Source organism: Triticum urartu, chromosome 1 (assembly GCF_003073215.2).
Source record: "Triticum urartu cultivar G1812 chromosome 1, Tu2.1, whole genome shotgun sequence".
Lineage (NCBI taxonomy): Eukaryota > Viridiplantae > Streptophyta > Magnoliopsida > Poales > Poaceae > Triticum > Triticum urartu.
The window spans coordinates 506,715,220-506,738,965 of record NC_053022.1 but is presented as its reverse complement, the minus strand read 5'-3'; positions in this window follow the sequence as shown (position 1 = coordinate 506,738,965).

The window sequence follows — 23,746 nt, the reverse complement described above, 5'->3', positions numbered from 1 at the left end:
TCTTTGTGAGCAAGCATGTTGGATGCACACCCACTAGTTTCTTTTGTTGAGCTTTCATACATTTATAGCTCTAGTGCATCCGTTGCATGGCAATCCCTACTCCTTGCATTAACATGAATCGGTGGGCATCTCCATAGCCCATTGATTAGCCACATTGATGTGAGACTTTCTCCTTTTTTTCTTCTCAACATAACCCCCCTCATTATATTCTATTCCACCTATAGTGCTATGTCCATGGCTCGCACTCATATATTGCGTGAAAGTTTATAGGTTTGAGATTATTAAAGTATGAAACAATTGCTTGCTTGTCATCGGGGTTGTGCATGATGATGTCATTCTTGTGTGACAAAAATGAAACATGACTAAACCATATGATTTTGTAGGGATGAACTTTCTTTGGCCATGTTATTTTGAGAAGACATAATTTCTTAGTTAGTATGCTTGAAGTATTATCATTTTTATGTCAATATGAACTTTTGTCTTGAATCTTTTGGATCTGAATATTCATACCACAATTAAGAAGAATTACATTAAAATTATGCCAAGTAGCACTCCACATCAAAAATTCTATTTTTATCATTTACCTACTCGAGGACGAGCAGGAATTAAGCTTGGGGATGCTTGATACGTCTCCAACGTATCTATAATTTTTGATTGCTCAATGCTATATTATCTTCTGTTTTGGACATTATTGGGCTTTATTATCTGCTTTTATATTATTTTTGGGACTAACCTATTAACCGGAGGCCCAACCCAGAATTGCTGTTTTTTGCCTGTTTTAGGGTTTCGAAGAAAAGGAATATCAAACGGAGTCCAAACGGAATGAAACCTTCGGGAACGTGATTTTCTCACCGAATACAACTCAGGAGACTTGGACCCTACATCAAGCCAGCTAACATGAGCCCACGAGGTAGGGGGCGCGCCTACCCCCTAGGCGCGCCCTCCACCGTCGTGGGGCCCCTGTTGCTCCATCGACGTACTTCTTCCTCCTATATATATCCATGTACCCCCAAACGATCAGAACAGGAGCAAAAACCCTAATTCCACCGCCGTAACTTTTTGTATCCACGAGATCCCATCTCGGGGCCTGTTCTGGAGCTCCACCGGAGGGGGCATCAATCACGGAGGGCTTCTACATCAGCACCATAGCCTCTCCGATGAAGTGTGAGTAGTTTACTTCAGACCTACGGGTCCATAGTTAGTAGCTAGATGGCTTCTTCTCTCTTTTTGGATCTCAATACAATGTTCTCCCCCTCTCTTGTGGAGATCTATTCGATGTAATCTTCTTTTTGTGGTGTGTTTGTTGAGACCGATGAATTGTGGGTTTATGATCAAGTCTATCTATGAATAATATTTGAATCTTCTCTGAATTCTTCTATGTATGATTGGTTATCTTTGCAAGTCTCTTTGAATTATTTGTTTGGTTTGGCCTACTAGATTGATCTTTATTGCTATGGGAGAAGTGCTTAGCTTTGGGTTCAATCTTGCGGTGTCCTTTCCTGGTGACAGTAAGGGCAGCAAGGCACGTATTTTATTGTTGCCATCGAGGATAACAAGATGTGGTTTTCTTCATATTGCATGAGTCTATTCCTCTACATCATGTCATCTTGCTTAAGGCGTTACTCTGTTTTTTAACTTAATACTCTAGATGCATGCTGGATAGCGGTCGATGAGTGGAGTAATAGTAGTAGATGCAGGTACAAGTCGGTCTACTTGTCTCGGACATGATGCCTATATACATGATCATACCTAGATATTCTCATAACTATGCTCAATTCTGTCAATTGCTCAACAATAATTTGTTCACCCATCGTAGAATACTTATGCTCTCGAGAGAAGCCACTAGTGAAACCTATGGCCCCCGGGTCTATCTTTATCATATCAATCTCCTACTACTTAGTTATTTACTTTGCTATTTACTTTGCTTTTATTTTACTTCGCATCTTTATCATAAAAATACCAAAAATATTATCTTATCATATCTATCAGATCTCACTCTCGTAAGTGGCCCTATAGGGATTGACAACCCCTATTTCCGTTGGTTGCGAGGATTTATTTGTTTTGTGAAGGTACGAGGGACTGGCGCGTAGCCTCCTACTAGATTGATACCTTGGTTCTCAAAAACTGAGGGAAATACTTACGCTACTTTGCTGCATCGTCCCTTCCTCTTTGGGGAAAACCAACACAGTGCTAAAAGAGGTAGCAGTCCTCCGCCAAGGACAAGTTTTTTAATGAGTTTAGCACATCGCCCAAAGGCGAGTGCTGGAAGATGTCTGCAGCGCCGAATTCGAAGGTCGACAAGCGATCAAGCTCGGCGTCCGCGGGCTCACGTGGTTCGAAAATTTCGATCGAATACGAGTCTGAAGTTCTGCTGACAAAAACATCATGAGAGGTTAAGTCTATGTGCGGCTCCAACATCGTGGAATCTGTGGCCTCCGTGGTGGGGTTGATCCTCCCGTCCTTGGATGGCGCAACTTGCTCCAGATCTAGGGCCGGAGCGGATACAAGCGCAATCTCCTGGATGCGGCCAGATGATAGATTTAGGTCATGATTTATCGGGGTGACTGGGAGCGGCTACCGCGGTCTCGAATCCAGCGTAGATCAAGTGTCCATGGATGTCCACAACGTCGTTCAAGCTTCCGAATCTGACCTGATGGCCAGGGGCGTAGCTTTCAATCTGCTCCAGATGGCCAAGTGAATTGTCCCGCAGGGCGAAGACACCGAACACGAAGATCTGTCCAGGGAGGAAAGTTTCTCCTTGGACGGCGTCATTATTGACGATTGAAGGGGCCATCGAACCTTTTTAGCGACAGCACAGAGGAACTCTCAATGAAAGCACCAATGTCGGTGTCAAAACTGGTGGATCTCGTGTAGGGGGTCCAGAACTGTGTGTCTAAGGTCGATGGTAACAGGAGACAAGGGACACGATGTTTACCCAGATTCGGGCCCTCTCTATGGAGGTAATACCCTACGTCTTTCTTGATTGATATTGATGAATATGAGTGTTACAAGAGTTGATCTACCTCGAGATCATAATGGCTAAACCCTAGAGGTCTAGCGTGTATGGCTATCATGATGAGTCTCCTCTATCCAGACTAAATCCTCCGGTTTATATAGACACCGGGAGGATCTAGGGTTACATAAGGTCGGTTACAAAGAAAGGAATCTACATATTCGATGCCAAGCTTGACTTCCATGCCAAGGAGAGTCCTATCCGGACACGGGTATAGTCTTCGGGCTCCGTATCTTCACAGCCCATCAGTCCGGCCCATAGCCAACAGGCCGGACGCCCGAGGACCCATAGTCCAACACTCCCTCAATGCTGAAGACACATCTACATGCCGAATACCTTGTCATTGAAGCCAGGTTCAGGGGCTATTGAGGGAGTCCTGGACTAAGGGGTCCTCGGGTGTCCGGCCTGTTAGCCATGGGCTGGACTGATGGGATGTGAAGATACGAAGACCGAAGACTGCACCCGTGTCCAGATAGGACTCTCCTTGGCGTGGAAGGCAAGCTTGGCGTCCGAACATGTAGATTCCTTTCTCTGTAACCGACCTTGTGTAACCCTAGATCCCCCCCGGTGTTTATATAAACGAGAGGGCTTAGTCCGGAGAGGGAGATATTCATTACCATAGCCAAACAAGCTAGACCTCTAGGGTTTAGCCATTACGATCTTGAGGTAGATCAACTCTTGTAATACTCGTATTCATCAATATCAATCAAGCATGACGTATGGTATTACCTCCATAAAGAGGGCCCGAACCTGGGTAAACATCGTGTCCCCTGTCTCCTGTTACCATCGACCTTAGACGCACAGTTCGGGACCCCCTACCCGAGATCCGCCGGTTTTTACACTGACAGTAATCCTGTTGGCTTCTGATGTTCTGCCTTCACTCTCTGACATACATCACAGATAGCTACATACTCGGCCATATCCTTCTTCATACTAGTCCACCAGAAATGCTCCTTCAAATCCAAATACATCTTGGTGTTTCTAGGGTGTATCGAGTATGGCGAGTCATGAGCTTCCTGAAGTATCAACTTTGTGATCTCTGCATTATTGGGTACATAAACACGGTCCTCAAACCACAAGGTGTCGTGCACATCCTCACGAAAACCCTTGGCTTTTCCTTTGCTCACCTTATCCTTTATCTCCGCAATTTCCTTATCATCCTTCTGAACTTCTCGATTTTTTCCCAATAATGTCGACTGAATTTGTAATGGTGCAACAAAACCTCTAGGGACTGTCTCCAAATGTAGCTCCCTGAGATCTTCAACTAACTCCTTTGGCAATCCTCCGGTTACGAGGGTATTGGCGTAACTCTTCCAGCTCAAGGAGTCTACTATGACATTGGCCTTGCCTGGATGATGGTGCAATTTCATATCATAATCCTTTATGAGCTCCAACCATCTCCTTTGCCTGAGATTCAACTCCTTTTGTGTGAGAGTATACTTCAAACTCTTATGATCCATGTACACATCACAATGATTTCCAATAAGAAAATGTCTCCAGGTCTTGAGCGCATGTACTACAGCTGCTAACTCCAAATAATGTGTGGCATAATTCAACTCATGCGGTCGAAGTTGACGTGAGGCATATGAAACAACTCTTCCGTCTTGCATAAGTACGCCTCCAAGTCCTAAGCGAGATGCGTCACAATACACATGGAAATCCTTGTATATCCGGCAGAATCAGCACTAGGGCTGTAACCAAATGTTTCATTAGCTCCAGAAAACTTGCCTCACATTCATCTGTCCATTTGAACTTGGTGTCTGTCGGTGTCAAAACCGGCGGATCTCAGGTAGGGGGTCCCGAGCTGCGTGTCTAAGGTCGATGGCAATAGGAGACAAGGGACACGATGTTTACCCAGGTCCGGGCCCTCTCTGTGGAGGTAATACCCTACGTCCTGCGTGTATGAGTTTTACAAGAGTTGATCTACCTCGAGATCGTAATGGCTAAACCCTAGAGGTCTAGCGTGTATGGCTGTGATAATGAGTATCCTCTATCTGCACTAAGTCCTCCGGTTTATATAGACACCGGGAGGATCTAGGGTTACATAAGGTCGGTTAAAAAGAAAGGAATCTACATATTCGGTTGCCAAGCTTTCCTTCCATGCCTAGGAGAGTCCTATCCAGACACGAGTACAGTTTTCGGTCTTCGTATCTTCACATCCCATCAGTCCGGCCCATGGCTAAAAGGCCGGACGCCCGAGGACCCCTTAATCCAGGACTCCCTCAATAGCCCCTGAACCACGCTTCAATGACGAGGTGTTCGGCACGTAGATTGTCTTCGGCATTGCAAGGCGGGTCCTCCTCTGACGTCCTCCAAGTAGGGTGTTCGGCTTTCAATTCAACGCCTCAGCTTCTGTGCATTTATGACTTCATTTTCCACGTGTCAATCAAATGTGGATAGTCAAGGTATTTTTTGCAAATATTACACTAGCCCTGCAAGAAAGAGTGTCTATTTAAAGAGATTGGATCTCAGATCCATTCAGCATCACGTGGAGAAAATCCTCAGGCACTGCCAGGCAAAACCATTCCAACATGGCCAACATTCCTGGCTCCTCTTCCCGTTCCATCCTAGAGAGGGGCGAGTGGGAGAGGTGCTCCGTGCCCCACAACCAATTAGTGAAGCTACAAACGCAAGGATTTCTTCCTCCTGCAGATCTGGTCCCTGTTCAAGCCAGATTGGCCTCCTTCAACGTAAAAACCCAGGCGGAGGATTTCCCCAATCCGTCTGCGTTTGAACGAGTGTGCTTCGTCCCCTATCTGCTGAGGAGCGTGGGGTTCCAAATTCACCCATTCCTTCGAGGGCTTCTGGAGTACTACGGCCTCTAGCTACACAATTTTACTCCGGCCTCTGTTCTGCACATCATGGGCTATGTCGCTTTATGTGAACTATTCCTGGGTTGCGAGGCCCATTTCTATTTGTGGAGAAGACTGTTCTGCCTCGTCCCTCACAATCAAAGTGGGTCAATTTTTGAAGTGGGAGGAGCCGAAGTGTGGCGCATCACCGGGACTGGATACCTGTCCGGCACACCAAAGAAAGCTCTCGAAGAGTGGCTGTCCGAATGGTTCTACATCGACAACGTCGCTCTACCCGACCCTGTCCGCATGGGCCTCCCCGAGTTTTCAAACGCCCCGCTGAAGAAACGCCATAGCTGGCATCCTCAGAGCCTCGAGGAAGAGGATAGCACAGAGATCAGCCTGCTGCTGGGCAAGATTAAGACGCTTGCCCAGTCTGGATTGTCAGTAGCCGAGGTGATGGCGATTTCGATAACGCGTAGGGGGGGGGGGGGTCCAGGCACTTCAATACAGAGGGCTACGCATGTGGCAGTATAATGGAGAAGACGACACCTCACGCTATGGCCGAAAGGGCCCAAAGACTCGTGCCACCCTAGCCAAAATAATGGCCGAGCTGTATAAAGGGGAGAAGGAGGAGTTCACCCGTCTCCAAATCCGAGACGGGTTTTCCATGTATAATCCTCCCAGCTGGGTAAGGTTTAGCTCCAGTATTTTCTTCTTGTCCCTGAATCATTCTTGACAGGTTGTGTCTTATCTTGCTCATAACAGGAATGGCGAAAGGCTGTCGAGGGGATCCATGACCCTGCCCCTTAGCCAGAGAATCGAAACCGAGATCTTGACCCCAGATATGAGGAAGATCCAGACATATTTGTGGAGCTTGAGGATGGAGTATTTTATCAAATGAGCTACGACGGTACATACGTACCCATTATCGCCGATTACCCCGGCCTCCTTCCTACTTCACGCGTAAGTAAGCTGAAGACACCTTATCCAAAAGAGTTTTCTCATTCCTCCTTACCCACCGCACTGTCCTATGCTTAGAAGGGGAAGTGTTCGGCACACCATGCTACCCCGGGAGCGTCTCTGAAGAGAGCGTACCCCATACCAGGCAAGCCTTCCAAGAGGAAGGCAAAGAAAGATACGGCCGAGCCTTCATCAAAGAGGTATGAATTTGCAAGTATACACCTTGGAAGTCACATCCAACCGTAACCTTTCCGTTTACCCTTTATAAGGAAAAAGGTGTGCCGGACTGTATCTGGGGGTCCGGCCGGTCATACTTCCCGCAGCCAGGATTCAAATCCTGCCATGAAGACGGGGGTTGAAGCGGGGGTGACGCCGGACTGTCCTCCAGCGAAGGATTCGGATGATGTATCCATCACCAACTCGGAAGTGCAGAGCGCCATGAATCATCGGCGCCACAGGGCCATTTTACAAGACCCTGGCTTTTCAGAAGAGTCATTTAACGCCTTCAACTCAACCGATGCATATATCCGAGCTGCTCGAGATGGGCTTAACAGAGCCACAAAACAACATTTAAATGATGTGCAGGTAAGTTTGTTTTGTCTGACTATGATAACCATATACCAGTAGCCGTCGAGACTTAAAGTAGTTGAAACAACTGATTTAAGGATCAATGTACAACCAGGTGCTTACGGAGAAGAACACCATGTTAACTCAGGAACTAGAAAAGTGTCAGCGCCAGCTGTCTGCTGCCAATGCCGAATTGGAAAAATCCAAGAAGGCATCCCCAGGTAATGTTACCCTCCATTGAGAAATCATAATTGTACACTAACAATGCTAATCTGGTTTCTTATCGTTGTATTGGATCGTTAGACCAACTACGGGAGCAGCTGGACGCCACTCAAGGCGAAGAACACGGAGCCAAAAAACTGCTAGCAGCGGGCGAGCGTGTGTTAACAAAAGTTGTTCAGGAGAAAAAGAAGCTCCAGGATTCGAACACAAAATGGGGCGAAGAATTGAAAGACGTGCGAGCTCAGCTAGCTGACTCAGTGAAGGACAACAAAAAACTGTGAGGCGGCATATTCAGTATGTGACCGCATTTATCTTATAACAGTTTAGAAGTAACAGTAGCTGATATAGCTGTGATTGCAGGTATATTGATGGGCCATCCTGAAGAGGAGGTGTCCAGATCATCAAGTGATCTTCTGCAATTGCTGCCGCAGTTGCACGAGTGAGCTCGGCTGGCAATGCGGAGTGTAGCCAAGGCTTCTGTCCATCCGACTCCCCTCCAGGTAGTATGGAGAAGCTTGTAGAGCTGCTCAAGGGAGCGGGGCAGTGTATCTGACTGTGGAAGATACCGGCCTGCCGGGAGGGTGCGCGAGAAGCCTGGGCCATGATAAAAACATGATATACCAAGCTGGATCTGAATCACATGGACCGGGTCGGAACGGTAGGTTTAAATGGGGAAGAAATTCCTGTTAGTTTAGTACATGGCCAAGTAGAGGTGGCTGCTAGATACTCCCAACAGGATTGTAAATTAGACCGCCTATTGGACGGTATAGAGGAGGAAGTTTTTGAGTCCTAGGTGACTACGTACTTTCCTTCTAACTGGATAAAAACACAATTGTCATGGCCGACCTTTTGCTTCGACCTCTGGACCCGAAGGTGCGGAGTGTTTCCGAATACCCTTACGACAGAGTATACCGGGGTATGCATGGGAACCAGGCGTAGGGGTCATAGTTGCTTGAAGAGACAATGTGTATCCGGCTAGTTATGTTATATTACATTATGTAAGAAACATCTTCCAGAGAGAATAGTTCTGTTAAGGGTTCCTTTCCCTGGGTGTGCATGCGTTTAATGTGCATGTCCGAACTGTGATTGAAAAAATCGCAGAGTAAGTAACTTCTGGGGTTTCACAATGAAGTGAATGTGAAAACATCTTTAATTCGCCGACCAAATATTCCCTTAAGAAAACTAGCTTTCGGCTTCACCCAGTCTAAGGTACACATCTGGATGACCGGCAGTAACAATCGCAGAGGTGCTCCCTTCATGCCCTAGCCGAACTAACAGGAACTTAGGGAATAAGCACAGGAGCCAGGAAACCCAGCTTGGCCAAAACATAAGTCATATCGATGCATATAGTGGCGAAGAAAAGGTACATATGGAAAAACGCATATGTGGTGAGCTTGATGCTCAAAGAATAATAGCAAGCTTCTGTGCGAGAAGCCCCCAGGTATAATGAATGTACATATGCAAAGGTGTACGCATCAGGTAAGGATGGTCTATCCGTACTAAAACCGTAAGGCTAAAGAGCAAAACGAAATAAAAAGATAAAAAAATAAAAGAGAGAAAAAATAACGTTAATAACAAGAGGGAGGAGACGAACACAGTAGTTCGGCGCTAGGCATAAAATCATCGTAGTCTGGCCGCATTCCAGGGGTTTGACTCCAGATGATTGTCTGACGCATCACGCAGGCGGTACGCTCCTCTGGTGAGAACTTCGTCAACGATGAAGGGACCCTCCCACTTGGGCTTGAGCTTGTCCTTTTTCTTCTCCGCCAGGCGTAGAACGAGTTCACCAATGTTATAAGTCTTGGCCCGCACTAGTCTGCTTTGATACCTGCGAGCCTGCTGTTGATAAAATACAGAATGGGCTTTTTCAATGTCGCGCTCCTCCTCCAAGGCTTCTAGGCTGTCCTGCCGATCAAGCTCAGCTTCTCTCTCTTCGTACATGCGCACTCGAGGTGAGTCATGAATAATATCGCAGGGTAACACTGCTTCTGCACCATACACCATGAAGAAAGGTCTATATCCAGTAGTGCAGTTGGGTGTGGTCCGCATCCCCCAGAGTACGGAGTCAAGTTCCTTCACCCAGTGCTTATCTGGTTCTTTCAAAGTCCGCGCTAGTCTAGGTTTGATGCCGCTCATAATAAGACCATTCGCCTGATCGACTTGACCGTTTGTCTGCGGGTGGTAGACCGAGGCGTAATCAAGTTTAATACAGAGATTAGCACTCCAAGTTTTCACTTCATCGGCTGTGAAATTAGAGCCATTATCGGTTATTATGCTGTGTGGGACACCATAATGGTGTACCACGCCGGATATGAAATCTATTACTGGCCCCGCTTCGGCCGTTTTGACTGGTTTGTCCTCTATCCACTTAGTGAATTTATCCACCATGACCAGCAGATACTTTCTCTTATGGCTTCCTCCTTTAAGGGGTCCGACCATATCTAGTCCCCAGACTGCAAAAGGCCAAGTGATGGGGATTGTTTGTACGACAGTGGGGGGCATATGGCTTTGGTTGGCGAAGAGTTGGCATCCGACGCAACATTGGACAAGGTCCTGTGCATCTGCTCGGGTCATCGGCCAATAAAACCCTGTACGGAAGGCCTTGCTAACAAGGGCCTGAGCTGCGGCGTGGTGACCGCAAAGCCCGGCGTGAATTTCGGCCAAGAGCTTCCGCCCCTCTTCCTCGTAGATACATCTTTGAAGAACTCTGGTAGCGCTTTTCTTATAGAGCTCTCCGTCATGAACCTTGTAGGCCTTCGAACGTCGGACAATGCAGTGGGCCTCATTCTGGTCCTCAGGAAGCTCCTGTCTGTGTCAAAACTGGCGGATCTCGGGTAGGGGGTCCCGAACTGTGCGTCTAAGGAGGATGGTAATAGGAGGCGGGGGACACAATGTTTACCCAGGTTCGGGCCCTCTCGATGGCGGTAATACCCTACTTCCTGCTTGTTTGATCCTGATGACATGAGTATTACAAGAGTTGATCTACCACGAGATCGTAGAGGCTAAACCCTAGAAGCTAGCCTATGATTATGATTGTTGTTGTCCTACGGACTAAACCCTCTGGTTTATATAGACATCGGAGGGGGCTAGGGTTACACAGAGTCAGTTACAAGGTAGGAGATCTACATATCCGAATTGCCATGCTTGCCTTCCACGCAAAGGAGGGTCCCACCCGGACATCGGACGAAGTCTTCAATCTTGTATCTTCATAGCCAACAGTCCGGCCAAAGGATATAGTCCGGCCGTCCGAGGACCCCCTAATCCAGGACTCCCTCAGTAGCCCCTGAACCAGGCTTCAATGACAATGAGTCCGGCGCGCAGATTGTCTTCGGCATTGCAACGCGGGTTCTTCCTCCGAATACTCCATAGAAGATTTCGAACACAAGGATAGTGTCCGTCTCTGCAAAACAAATTCCACATACCACCATAGAGAGTATAATATCCCACAAATCTAAACTGCTGACAAATGTCATAGCGTGACATCACGCCATGGCCCGGTCATTATTCAAACCATTTTTCTCAACCAGCTACTGCACATATTGCGAGGCAGAATTCTTGGCACGTCTTGTCGAAGTAGACATCGTGTCCCCTTATCACGGGATTCTCATCAATACGGGTGTGGGTAACCCAACCGCGCCATCAATCACGATGCTTGGGGAATAAGCGAGTTTACCAGGCAAGTGGGGAGGCGCAGAATCCCTGCTGTCTTTATAAGGGGACAAGGACTCCCTTTTGCACCCATGCTTTCTTATTCCCGATCCATTCCCCTTCGCCCGAGCTCCAGCGCCTGAGCGTTCATATTCTCCGCCCACAAAGGCCTTCCGAAAATGTCCGGATCCAGACCAGGAGGCAAGTGGATGGCCTCTACCGTCTAGGAGAAGCATATCAAAAAGCTTCGGGAGGCCGGGTGTCTGGCCAAAAAAATCGGCCACCATCACCTAACGGCGGGACAGATCGTTCCTACTCCGGAACCCCAAGAGAGGGTTGCATTCCTCCCTCATTTTGTCCACGGGCTAAGGTTTCCCCTCTAGCCGTTCGTTCGCGGCATCATGTATTATTGCAGGTTCAATTTTCATGATCTATCCCCCAATTCCTTCCTCAACATCTCGACATTCATTGTCGTGTGCGAGGCTTTTCTCCACATCTCGCCACACCTCGGCTTATGGCTGAAGATCTTTAATGTGAAGCCCAAGGTGGTGATCGGCGAGCACGCCAAGTGCGGGGGCGCTATGGTGAGCAAGATGCCCAACGTCACATGGCCAACAAGTACTTTTAATGATTCTGTCAAAGAGTGGCAACAACAGTGGTTTTACATCACTGAGCCACGCGACATGGAATGGGCCACTGCTCCAGAGTTCCAATCCGGAGCCCCTCTGCGGCTTCCGTCCTGGCCCAAGAAGGGCCTGAACTGGTCTTCGTCCGATGAACTGTCTGTGCTCCAGACGCGCGTTAAAGATATTGAAGACAAGAACCTCGAACTTGTCAATGTAGCCCAGGTGATGTTAGTTCACCGGATCCTGCCTTGTCAGCACCGGACTTGCAATCTATGGGAATTCGATCCGTCCAAGAACCAGACCCTGTGAGACCTCTTTGTCTCCTCGCACAAAGACACCTGGAAGATGCTTTTCAAGTCCGACAAATCATGGCTGGACTCGGCCAAGGACCGCGGGTACCAACTGTCCCGCCCTGCAAGCTCGGTAACTTTTTATGCATTTTATCGGCATAACCCAAGGGAAATGCTTAATGTGTTTTCCTCGACTCCCCTAGGGCTGGACGAAAAAGGCGGGGCGGATCCACTATCCGGCCCCGTTGCCCGAAGAACTGGCCGGTCCACTTCTAACGAAGATGCTGGTCTCGGCGCCGTACAAGGCGCTGAAGAAGAAGGTCGAGAAGGAGGCCAAAAAGACCCGGGGCGGCCTTCGTCGTCGCGGCACTTCGGACACAATATCCGAAGGCTCCCACGCCCGTTCTGCCTCCAAAGAGGACGACGAGGAGGAGGAAGACGAATCCCCAGCGGGGGGAAGAAAGAAGAGGGCGGCCTCCATACACTTGGAGGCCGAGTCGCCTAAAGGGGGAAAAGCTCCTCTTCCGGAAGAGTCCACTGCCGCCGCCGACAACAGCCCGATGTGGGATCCCAGGGCCCAGCCCCTGGTGAACTCGTGAGTATAAAATCCGAACACGTTTATGCACCAGACTCATCATGCCATCATATTTTAACCTGAGCTATATTTTTGTAGTCCGGCGAGGTCCCGCACCGAACGATCGTCATCCGAGGATTTGCTGAGCTTGCACGCTATGGAGAGCGGGATGCCTGTGACGCCCGGATAGTTAAGCTACAGTAACCCTCCGATAATGATGCCATGTCACCACGATTACTGTTGCTAATCTCGCGTTAGTTCGAAACCGATTGAAATCCAAATTTAAAATCAAGCAAACAATAAAAGTTTTCAAATATGAAAACTAAAATGTTCGGAGTGAACCAAATATTGCATAGCTAATTATGGTGGAGAAACCACACCTTTATAAACTACTTAAGTACTATAAGATGAATAAAACAGCAGTAAAAACAAATATTTACATACCTTTTTTATTAATAAAATGTCAAACTAATTTATTTGAGGACTATACTTTTTGGTGACTATGGACTAAGCTGAAATACTAAATTAGATGCTAAGTATATATTTTACAGAAACTAAAATAAAATAGGAAAGAATAAATAAAAAGAAAAGAACAAATAGAAAACAAAAGAAAGAAAAGGAGAAAGAGAACCCCCCCACTGGGCCAGTCGGCCCACCTGCTAGCTAGGCCGGCCCAGGCCGCCCCCACTCCCCCATAACCCCTGTGCGACCAAACCCTGACCCCCCCCAACGCACCACTCCCCCACTCGCTCCCACGTTCCCCCTCTCCTGATCCAAATCTAGATCAGGGACGAAACCCCCTCGACGCTGTTCCCGTCACCCCATCGCCCGAACCCGCACTGATGCCGTCCCGCCGCCCGAAGGCCTCCCCGTCGCCGGAGCCACCACCTCGCAGACGCCGCGCTCCTCCATCCCTGCCTCTCCCTCGTCGGCCTACGTCAAGCCACGCCGCCCGGATAGACCGTCGCCGCTGACCGGGATGACCACGCTGGACGCCATCGCCACTCCTCCCCTGCGTCGCCATCGATCCGCCCCACCGTCGTCGTCGCCTCCCTGACTCCTCCTCAACCCCGCCGCTATTGACCCTACCCCCAGTGGTGAGGCCCCAGCAGCTCCTCCTCCTCCCCTGCTCGCAACGGCACCCCGCGCCCGACGCCGCCTCTGTCGGCGTGCTCGCCGCGCCCGGTCACGCCCGCCCGCTCCTCGACGCGGCCGAGGCACGCCCCTCAACCGCCGCCCGCATGTCTTGCGGCCCTTGCTCGCTGCCGTGCGCCCCTCCTCCCGCCTGCGCTGCTGCTGCCGTTCACCGGCTGCGCCGTGCGCATTGCCTCGCTCCCCGGTCCCTGCAGCCACACGCGTCGCTGCCTCCTCGCCTGGCCGCCGGCGAACCGCCGTGCCGGCTGCTTCCGCCGATACCTCCCGCGACCCCAGCCCAGCGCACCTCGCCGCAGCCCCCGGCGCCCGAGCGCCTCCTTTGGCTCGGGCAGGTGCCCAAACGGGCTGACGCCCGCAGCGCCCCTGCGCCCGAATCGCCCAGCGCCCATTTGGCCCTATGGGACACTGATTAAGGGGTCCCACCTCCCCAAAAGTTTAAAAAAGATATATAAAAAAGAATAAAAAATAAAAAATATTATTTAATCAATTAATTAACTAAATAATTAACTTAATTAATTCTATTTAAATTAACTAATTAAGGTCAATTAACCTAATAACTAATTAACCTAACTAACGATTGTTAATTAGCTAAACAATCCCTGACAGGTGGGACCCACCTTTCAGGTTGATCAGGTCAATGGTCAATGTTGACTGGTGACGTCATGCTGACATCAGCAAGCACTATTTCGGATAATGTTAATTTAATTAATAATTAATAAATTATAAAATGATTTAAAACTTTAAAAATTAATATAAATTAAACCGTAGCTCAGATGAAAATACTTTCTACATGAAAGTTGCTCAGAACAACGAGACGAACCCGGATACACAGCCCGTTCATCTGGCACGCATCCCTATCCTATCGAACTCGCAACTTTCTCCCTCCGGCTCCTCTGCCCGAAAACACGAAACACCGGGGATACTTTCCCGGATGTTTTCCCCCTTCGCCGGTATCACCTCATACCACGTTAGGGCACCCCTAGCACCGCGTATTGCCTCGTTATGCTTTGTGATGCTTTGATTACTCTGTTATTTATTATGTTCCCCCTCCGTTACTTCTTTCCGGTAGACCCCGAGACCGATGTCGGTACCCCTGTGATCGACTATGGTGTGGACGACCCCTCCTTGCCAGAGCAACCAGGCAAGCCCCCACCTTGATCACAATATATCGCCTATTCTTCTCTATACTGCTTGCATTAGAGTAGTGTAGCATGTTACTACTTTCCGTTAATCCTATTCTGAAGCATAGCATGTCATTGTTGCTCCAGCTGTTGATACCTTACCTGCAAACCTAAATGCTTAGTATAGGATGCTAGATTATCATCAGTGGCCCTACACTCTTGTCCGTCTGCCATGCTATACTACTGGGTCGTGATCACTTCGGGAGGTGATCACGGGCATATGATATATACTTATACTGTTACATTATTTATGATACTGTTCGGAGATGGGGGCTGAAGGGGCAGGTGGCTCCATCCCGATAGAGGTGGGCCTGGATTCCCGACGGCCCCCGACTCTTACTTTGTGGCGGAGCGATAGGGCAGGTTGAGACCACCTAGAAGAGAGGTGGGCCTGGCCCTGGTCGGCATTCGCGGATACTTAACACGCTTAACGAGATCTTGGTATTTGATCTGAGTCTGGCTACTAGCCTATACGCACTAACCATCTACGCGGGGACAGTTATGGGCACTCGACGTCTTGGTATCAGCCGAAGCCTTTGTGACATCAGCGACTGAGCGCCGCACGCCGGGTTGGACTGGAACGCCTACTCTTGTATAAGGGAGGCTAGGTCTGCTCACCAGTCGTGTACGCAACGTGCAAGTGTGCCATGGGCGATGGGCCCAGACCCCTGTGCCATAGGATTTAGACCGGTGTGCTGACCTCTCTGTTGTGCCTAGGTAGGGCTGTGACGTGTTGATCTTCTGAGGCCGGGCATGACCCAGAAAAGTGTGTCCAAACAAAGGGGATTGAGCGTGTTGGGAAATGTGGTGCACCCCTGCAGGGAAGTTGATCTATTCAAATAGCCATGTCCCTCGATAAAAGGATGACCCGGAGTTGTACCTTGACCTTATGACAACTGGAACCGGATACCTAATATAACACACCCTTCCAAGTGCAAGATACAACCGGTGATCGCTCTCTCACAGGGCGACGAGGGGAGGATCATCGGTTAGGATTATGCTACATGATGTTACTTGGTGAACTTACCATCTACTCTCTTCTCCTGCTGCAAGATGGAGGTTACCAGAAGTGTAGTCTTCGACAGGACTAGCTATCCCCCTCTTATTCCGACATTCTACAGTTCAGTCCACATATGATACCCCGTTTCTATTTTATACCAATGCATACATATGTAGTGTAGCTCCTTGCTTGTGAGTACTTTGGATGAGTACTCACGGTTGCTTTTCTCCCCCTTTTCCCCCTTCCTATACTCGATTGCTGCGATTAGATGTTGGAGCCCAAGAGCCAGACGCCACCGTCGACGACGATGACTACTACTCGGCAGGTGCCTACTACTATGTGCAGCCCGCTGACGACGACCAGGAGTAGTTTAGGAGGATCCCAGGTAGGAGGCCTGCGCCTCTTTCGATCTGTATCCCAGTTTGTGCTAGCCTTCTTAAGGCAAACTTGTTTAACTTATGTTTGTACTTAGATATTGTTGCTTCCGCTGACTCGTCTATGATCGAGCTCTTGTATTCGAGCCCTCGAGGCCCCTGGCTTGTAATATGATGCTTGTATGACTTATTTTATTTGTAGAGTTGTGTTGTGATATCTTCCCGTGAGTCCCTGATCTTGATCGTACACATTTGCGTGTATGATTAGTATACGGTCAAATCGGGGGCGTCACAAGTTGGTATCAGAGCCGACTGCCTGTAGGAATCCCCCTTCCACACTTCTTGGCCGAAGTCGAGTCTAGACATTACAAAAACTTTTACTAACATGGCTGTGTGCCTTACAGGCCTACGTCTCCATCTGGGTGCTATTAGTATCTTTTACTCCTCAATCTTTACTCTGGGACTCTGATGTCTCTCCTATTCGGGTTAAATAATTTTACTAACTCTAACATTAGGATCTCGTGATCACATCCACCCGGAGGGCCCCTTATTACAGATTATCGTGTGCTGCATCAGAAGAATCCGAAGATACTCTTAGATGTTCTCTCAAGACTTTGTGGCCCTTGCTTTTGCAATTTCGTACCACCAAAATATCCCTATGGATAAATACATACACCCGTCGTTCTTACTTTTATTCCTAGTTGATCTTGTTATTACAATATACCCCGTATTTCTCTCTATTGCTCCGAGAAAACCTTGTGCTTACTGCCTTGTAGTTCCTTGTCGCCTGAATACACCTATAAATTAATCCTCACAAAAGTCTTTGAAGTGCTATTCAATCTCCTGAAAATCCTCAGCACCTTATTGCTCTTGAAATTCTTGCTTGCCTGCGTAATGATTAATCCCATGAATATGGTAATCTTATTGGCATTCATTGTCATTATCATTTTGAGTCTATTGATTCAATATGTTGTGAATGCTCGCAATCCTCGACCAGATCCTAGAATTCATCCTTCCGGCTCAGGCGTCATTTTGAACATGAGCTTGTCCTCGACCAATCAAGTTGTCGTCGAATGCACTCCTAAGTCTATTCAACTTATCCATTCTTAATCAGAGTGCTTGCTTCTGATCCCTTGAGTTGGAAATCATAACTCATTTATATTTGAGCTCTGAGTTAGTCAGTTGTTTCTATAATCCAATGTCTTTGCATTGATTCTTCCTCTGGTTGTGTGCCGATACTCACATCACATCCTTTGTGGACCACCAGATCCTTTATTGGATTTTATCTGGCAACGTCCTTCATATTCAATAAACTTGTGAGTCTTTCATCGGATACATATTGCCTTTGGTAAAATTGTATCCCCTGCTTTTGTCAACCATGCTCTGCTCCCGAGCTTGTGTTATTTACTCCTGAAGTTTGTGATATATGTTCCTAAGATACCCGATGGTTTGAACTAATGCCTTCTCTAATCTGTGCAAACCCAGAAGATTTCACAGGTCATACTTATCTGGTATTGTACCAGGTAAAACTTTCAAGAACCAATGTCATTTTCAAAATACAAGAGGTGAATGAAAGGTTATGCATTGAAGAAGTCGGAGTCGACCTTGAACTTTGTGTTCATGCCCATGGACACGATGTAGATCTTATCATTAAACCATCTCTTAAATTAATTTTTTCCTTGGTATAAGTTCTTATATCTGGGATCCGGCCTTTTGCAATCGTGGTTTCGACCATATGTTCTTCTTTGACCCCATTTCACGGGCAAGTTTAAGCACTTGTCTTCTGTGGATCAATACACCAGTCCAACCTTTACTTTGATCTTCCGTCGAGTATTACACCATGGTACCTCGATAATATCAAGTACTACATAACCTTTTATGCGTTCCTCATCAAGATCTACATTCTCAATGAATCCAATTTTTTCACGGCTCTGAGTTATTAAACACTCAAAAACCGATAACTCAACCGAGTCCGCACTACGGTTCAACAACTTTTGGTAATCTTCTTTACTTACGAGTTTGTACCCGATCATATCCTTCCTACCCTATTTGGCTATATCATTACTGTGATGATTTTAACTGTGCTACCTCTGTCGGAGTAATGGGCCATGGGTAGGCCAACCCGAGCCCCACGACCTTTCAAGACATTGGGGCAGGCTGCGCCCCTCAAGACCACAGGGTGAAGAGCTGCCTCCTGCGGAGTCTACGGCAAGGCAGCCAACTGCCCGCTCACGGCCGAGTCCCAGGGACGACTTCCAGAGAAGCCGGCTTTAGGGAGTTGGCCGGCGACTCCAACAAACCATGACCTCATCGAGGGGGATGGGGCAGGGGCGTGGCTACAATGAAGCCCACTCCCCGCCCCTTACCAAGGGCAGGCATGGCTACAGCGCGCCGTACTTGGGAAGATCTCCCCGCGGCGTGGCACTGTTGCCCAGCCGGCCCTGACATCAGCACCACTGTACCTGGTCCTGCGCCCACGACAGCTTGTCTGTACGGCCTGGAGGCAGCAGGGCCCACCAGCCAGCGAGACCTTAGGAGACGGCGGGAGCACCGCCAGTCGGACCCAATGGGAGTCGGCCCGGGGGAGTCGGCCGAGCCCTCCCCGGGGCCCACGCGCCATTAATCAAGAAGAGATGGGGAGTGGCCACAGTGATCGCCAGCCAGGCGGTGGGGCTGTTGCCACGACCCCATGACCAAGCTTGCATCATCAGGAGCACGGCTACAGTAATCAGCAGCCGGCAAGACCCGCCCGCGGCGGACGCGGCCTGTCGGCTCCGTACCAGACCAGTCGGCGGGGCCCACCAGTCGGCGAGCCCCAGCAGTCGGCGGAGAAGTCGGAGGTCGGAGACACTGACGGCTGGGCCCGCGCCCAGTCGCATTACCATTGTACCCCTGGGGGGTAGGCCTATATAAACCCCCAGGGCACCCATGCAAAGGGTTGGATCCCAGTAGTTCTATACCTCACCAGATGGAGGGAGAGAGCTAGCCTTGCCCTCTCCTACCACCATACACAGCTCAAGGAGCAACCGTGTAAACACTTGACCATAGTGATCATGCGGAGACCCCGTAGAGCAGCAGTAGGGGTATTATCTCCCCGGAGAGCCCCGAAGCTGGGTAAGATTCACCGGCGTGCATGTCTTCGCCTCATCCCGTTTCCAGGCACCGGCGACGTTCTACTCGCCCCCACCATGATAAGCCATCCGTTGGCATATGTCGCACCAAACCCCCGACATTTGGCGCCGACCGTGGGGCATGGTGCACCGCCGTCCGGAGATCTGTTCTAGACGGGAACCCTTTTCCTCCCTGGCGAGCGCAGCCAGCCAGGCACGCCAGATGAAGTTTGCATCGACGCGCTGCGTGGCATGGAGATCGCCTGCGCAGCCAGCTCCTTGGCCGAACTTGTCGGCGAGGTCCGCCTCTCTGACGAACCTACGTCCGACGCAGGCGTAGGTGGCCCCGAAAACCTCCTCGCGGGCCTCCTCGATCAACTCCACGTTTCTGGCGAGCCTGCCATAGACTTGGAGTCCGTAGGCTCCACCGACCCGATGCTGGTCGACTCCGACACCGCGTCGGTCGACGCTTTCCCCTCCAACGTGGTGGTCTAAGACGAACCTCTCCCCCATGCGGAGAGCGACGGGAGCACCGTCACTGAGGTGCTGGTCATCAGTCATGACGAGTTCCCTGGTGGAAGGGCGCCCGACTCACTCGGCGCGGCGCTGCAAGACCTAGCTGCGCCCATTCCAGAAGATGCTGACCCAGAGACGTTAGAAGCGCGCCGCCTTCAGCTTGTTTAAGGCGCGAAGAAGCTAGCCAGCATGAGACGCTTGTCAGAAGCTTACCAGCGGGAGATGGATCGCGCTGTTGGCGGCTCGCCAGCTCCGGCAGGGCCCAGCCGCCTTGGCGCGGTTCAGCAGCGCGGCGTAGCCATCGCCAGCCTGTTTGGGGCTAGCCGCCCCGTGTATGCCACTCCAGCAGAGAACATCCAAGCCGCCCAGGCAGCGGCGGATGAGATGGACAATTTCGAGGGCGAAGAGTGCCGCCTCATGATGGAGCGAGTCCAGCGGCTCCTCGACGCGGCCGCCGCGCATAACGAGGCCGGCTGCTGCACGGAGGCACCGCAGCGGCCAAACGACGACCCGCACCAAGATCAAGGCGCGATGTCTCGGACGCCGACTAGCGGTACCCGAGGAAGGAAGGACAAGGAGCCGGCTGTCAGCCAAGTCGGACTCGGATTACCATAGAGCGCGACCGAGACGGTTGCCCGAGAGCAGTGGAACGACGGGACGACTGTCCGCCTCCCCCTCCCCGCAAGGAGAGGCGAGTCTCCCCGCCGCCTGTTGACCATCCGACTCTCGGTGACCGCCTTGGCCGCTGAGAGGGAGTTGGGGAGAATGACGCCCGCCACCGGATCGACCGACTTCACCGGTCCCTGGTGCTGGAAGAAGAAGACGAGCTGGGTCCGCCTTGTTTCGGGCCCTGCAATCGGGATGAGCCCTTTCCCGAGGGTTCACGCTCCCAAGAGACACGCCCAAGCATACCGGCTCCGTGAAGCCGGAAGACTGGCTGGTCGACTACTCCACGGCTGTCAGCATAGAAAACGGCAACAAGCGTGTCGCCGTAAAGTACGTTCCGCTCATGCTCCAGGGCACGGCCCGGACATGGCTGAGCAGCCTAAAGCCCCGCAGCATCAACAGTTGGGTCGACTTCACCAAAGCATTCGTTCGCAACTTCATCAGCACGTACAAGCATCCTCCCAAGCCTCGCCAGCTCTCCCTATGCGTGCAAGGTCCTGATGAGTCGACTCGCGACTACCTCACACATTGGGCTGAGCTCCGGAACACCTGCGAGGGCGTGCACGAGGTGCAGGCCATCGAGTACTTCACAGCCGGGTGCCGAGAAGGCACCCTCCTCAAGCACAAGCTCCTCTGCGACGAGCCAGAAACCCTCGACGAGTTGCTGATCATAGCGGACAAGTACGCTATGGCCGACTCCTCCATGAAGACGGAAATTCAAATCAGCACGACTGGCTCCTCAGGCTCCAAGAACTCCGACAGCAGACGCCGGCTGGCGACAACAACAGGGTGACCACAAGTGCAAGGCCCCGCAGCCGGTTTCTAGCAGCCAGCAGGTCACGACCGTCGGAGCCCAGCAGCCAGAAGAGCAGCCTCCGCCCAAGAAACAGAAAGGCGGCAAGCCGAACTGGTTGCCGGCCTTCTCCTACGAGCAGACCTTGGATGGACCTTGCAAGTTCCACAGCGGCGCGAAGCCATCAAATCACACCACCCGGAAGTGACACTGGCTCACCAGGATCGCCAAGGGAGACGGCCTCCTGCCACCCCCGCCTGCTGGGCAGCCGCCTCCGCCTCCGCCCCAGCAGCCGGTAGTCAGGCCAGTCGGCGCAGTACAAGATGTGTATCCTAAAGAGCACGGAGCCAAAGTGGTGTTCACCAGTGTGGCTGATGATCGACGCAGCAAGCGGCTGCAGCGACAAGAGGTGAACGCGGTAGCCTCAGAGACACCAGAGTTCATGCACTGGTCAGAAAGGCCTATCAGCTGGAGCAGGGCTGACCCCCCAGAAGTGATGCCGAGTCCGGGCTCCTACGCCTTGGTCCTGGATGCCACCTTTGCCACGGACAAAAGGGTTGCGCGTTTCTCGCGAGTTCAGATAGATGGGGGCAGCAACATCAACATCCTGTACAAGGACACCATGGAGAAGTTAGGAATCAAGCAGAGACAGCTTCAGAACAGCCGGACTATGTTCCATGGCATTGTTCCTGGGCTTTCCTGTTCACCAATCGGCAAGATCCTGATTTACGTCCTCTTTGGGGACAAAGATCACTTCCGAAGAGAGTCTGTTTGGTTTGAGGTGGTGGACCTTGAGAGCCCATACCATGCGCTACTTGGCCGGCCCTCCTTGGACAAGTTCATGGCGGTCCCCCACTACGCCTACCTCAAGATGAAGATGCCCAGTTCCAGGGGAATTCTGACTGTGGCCGGCGACTACCGGAAGTCGTCCGCTTGCGTGGCCGAGAGCAGTCGGCTGGCCGAGTCCCTGGTGATTGCGGCCGAGAAGCGACTTCTTGAGCGAGCTGTGGCGATGGCCGGCAAGCAGCCAAAGATATCGCCCGACCCGAAGGAGTCGGAAGCCGAAGGTTCATTCTAGCCGGCCAAAGAGACAAAGAAGATACCCTTGGATCTGGAACACCCAGGGAGGTACGCCGTCGTAGGTGCAAACCTCGACAGCAAATAGGAAGGCGAGCTCGTCGATTTCCTCCGTGAGAATCGGGACATCTTCGCATGGTCTCCCAAAGACATCCCAGGTGTGCTGACGGAATTCGCCCAGCACAAGTTACACGTCTGATCTGATGCAAAGCCGGTTAGGCAGCCCCTGCGCCGCTTATCAGAAGAGAACAGAAGAGTTGTCGGAGAAGAGATAGCCCGACTCCTAGCAGCTGGCTTCATTATGGAAGTTTTCTTCCCGGAGTGGCTGGCAAATCCGGTCCTGGTGCTAAAGAAGAACAAGCAATGGTGAATGTGTATTGACTACACGAGCCTCAACAAGGCCTGCCCCAAGGACCCGATTGCTCTGCCGAGAATTGATCAGGTGATAGACTCCGCAGCCGGATGCGAGTTGTTGAGTTTCTTGGATGTGTACTCAGGATATCACCAGATCAAGCTGAACCCAGCTAATAGATTGAAGACCGCCTTCATCACGCCATTTGGAGCATTCTGCTACCTCACCATGACGTTCGGCTTGAGGAATGCCGGTGCCACCTTTCAGTGTTGCATGCAGAAGTGCCTCCTCAAGCAGCTCGGTAGGAACACCCATGTTTACGTGGACGACGTGGTGGTGAAGACGGAAAAGCGAGGAACATTGCTGGAAGACCTCAAGGAGACCTTTGAGAACCTGCACCGGTTCCAGATCAAGCTCAACCCCGAGAAGTGTGTCTTCGGAGTACCAGCCGGCCAGCTGCTAGGTTTCCTGGTCTCTGAACACGGCATAGAATGCAACCCAGTAAAAATCAAGGCCATCGAGAGAATGGAGGTACCTAGCCGACTGCTGGATGTGCAGAAGTTCACCGGCTACTTGGCGTCCATCAACCGATTCATCAGTCGGCTGGGCGAGAAAGCTCTCCCCTTATACCAACTCATGAAGACCACTTTTTTCGAGTGGAACCATAAGGCGGACGAAGCTTTCCACCAGTTGAAGAAGATGCTGACTACTCCACCCGTCCTGGCGGCTCCGACTCCCAAGGAACCTATGCTCCTATACATCGCCGCCACCAGCCGAGTAGTCAGCACAGTCATTGTAGTAGAGCGCAAGGAGGAAGGCAAGGCGCT